The 2,231-nt window shown below is 31.5% G+C and overlaps 1 protein-coding gene across 2 annotated transcripts in view; it reads left to right on the plus strand.

The window, feature by feature from the left end:
- The first annotated feature begins 1,123 nt into the window (after positions 1 to 1,123).
- Positions 1,124 to 2,231, plus strand: part of LOC106461373 (CUGBP Elav-like family member 2) — a 166,239-nt gene continuing 165,131 nt past the window's right edge. The window contains exon 1 of one of the 2 annotated variants that reach the window (XM_022388480.1): positions 1,124 to 1,254. The gene's annotated coding sequence lies outside the window, so the exon portion shown is untranslated. The remainder of the gene's footprint in view (positions 1,255 to 2,231) is intronic. The other variant, XM_013921194.2, reaches the window with a different exon arrangement.

Raw genomic sequence — 2,231 nt, forward strand, 5'->3', positions numbered from 1 at the left:
GAGCTCCGCATTTTGAGTCAATTTCCATTATTTGCTTTTCTTCTAGTCTATCCCTTAAAATAGGCCTTGTGTAGCTTTGCTCGAAAATTCTAAACATAATAATTTCTTTGAGATCCAAGTGTGCTTCCAAGTCAGCTATATAAAGATGTGTTATATAGAAAAAGCAAAGTTTTATAAAATGGCAAACCCTGTGAAAATGTAATATAAAAATGGGTAAACTAAAGAGGAAAAAAATAGGGAATCTTATTCCCTTTTTGTATGTGTTATTGCTTGTACCAGTTTCTATAGAAATTAAACAGACTTTCCATTTGCTTCCTGTTTATCTTGCCTGTTTTTTTACTTTACATTTCTACAGGATTTATCCTTTTATAAAACATGGCTGACTCTCTTTATTCTAGCTTTATTCTTTTCGTACATGTAAAATGTTTGGATGATTCCTAATTACTCTTAAAATTAGACATCTTCCTTGATGTTACTTTTTTTATTTTAATTCATTTCCTTGACGCTATCTTCTCTATTTTAATTCCTTTTACAAGAAAATCACCAACGGTAAATTCCGCAGACTTATAGCAGATGTTTGGCATAAGCGGCAAAATATATTTAAGGTTGATTCTATTATTTTTTCTAGTTTGTACTGAATCAAGGCAGGTTATTTTTGAAGTATGTAAGCTTCTGATTTGAAAAAAAAAGCACAGAAGAAGCTAGTTACGAATAGATCTTTAATCCTGAGGACTTCATAATCTGCTGGTTTAGAACATCATTTTCCTATTCTTTCCCTTTCGGAGAAATAGGCACGCCCACGACGCTACTGAAGTAACTAGGCACGCGCTTTTCCGCGGTTCAACATGCTGAAGCGCGTGCCAGACAACGCTACATTGAGTGGATTCAAAAGAGTGCGGGCAGCTTCAGAGAGCAGCAGTCAGATTTCGTCACACTCTGGTCGGTAGTTAAAAGAACAAAACAAAAACTCAGACCTCAAGAGCAATTCATCATATATTTAACACAACAAAATCTTATTGTTATATAGATTAAACAATTAATTTCGAGTGTTGTATTGATTTAAGAACATAACCAGTACATACAAGTTTAGTAATAGGGTTTAGTTATAAAGAACTGTTAAATTCTACTGTGAACTTCATAACATCTATCAAGACTCAGAAATGTGATTATCTTTCGACTTAAACCAGAAGCTACTTAGTGTTTCAGGCAACGTTATCATCGTGAATAGAAGTGACCAGAGACTGTCATTGTCATGTAAGTATTTTACTTTCTTTTAAACTTGTTGAAATGGTCTAGAAGAAATATAGACTTAACTAATCTAAAGCTAAATAACCATACGGCTATTCTAAACATACTGCATTTTGTGTACGTCATGTTACTAAATATTCAGGCTCCCAAACACTGACATCCTGAATGAAAAAAAAACAAACAAACATGGATTGTTATTACCATGTAAATATTACCTTTTCTGTTTTATTCTACATCATTTATGTTATTTCAGTTTTACGACTTTTAAAATATCTTTACAAATATTAACATTAGAATATATTCTTAACAGTCTTATTTTATTTGATAAATTAATTCGGAGATCATGAGTAATCTTACTCATTATTATTTGCTTCAGCGAGAAGCTTACGAATTTAAAGTGGTTATATTCTTGTTGTATTAAGATTCTTATAATAAGACGCGTGTTATATCTTGTATATGTATCAAAATCTAGGAAATATACAAAAATGGGTTAACCAGAAAAGCTATTAAAAATGTGCATCTTATCTCGATTAACATCATATTTAGCATTGGATGCCAGTGCATCTTATACAGGATAACAGTATATCTCATATTGAAAGGTAGTATATCACATGATGGGTGCTAGCTAATATATATACATCCCATGTTAGATGGTATAACACTGAAAGTAGTATATTTGTTATTGAATGTTAGTATATTTTACATTCCATGGCGGTATTTCTCGTAATGTACGTTGTCGTGCTAGATGGTAGTATGTATATATATATTACTGGATGTTATTGTACTGTGTACTAGGTGACTATACATCTCATGCTGGATTAAAGTGTATATCATACTGAGTAATGGTATGTCTGATTTGGGACGATAAGATAATAGTATATCTAAAATAGTTGATATTAGCATATCTCTTACAATAAATTAATGTCGCTTCTTTTTAGATGAAAAAACCCGAGCAACTTATATATCAAAACAAAACATTTAGT

This window comes from Limulus polyphemus, unplaced genomic scaffold (genome assembly GCF_000517525.1).
Source record: "Limulus polyphemus unplaced genomic scaffold, Limulus_polyphemus-2.1.2 Scaffold38, whole genome shotgun sequence".
Classification (NCBI taxonomy): domain Eukaryota; kingdom Metazoa; phylum Arthropoda; class Merostomata; order Xiphosura; family Limulidae; genus Limulus; species Limulus polyphemus.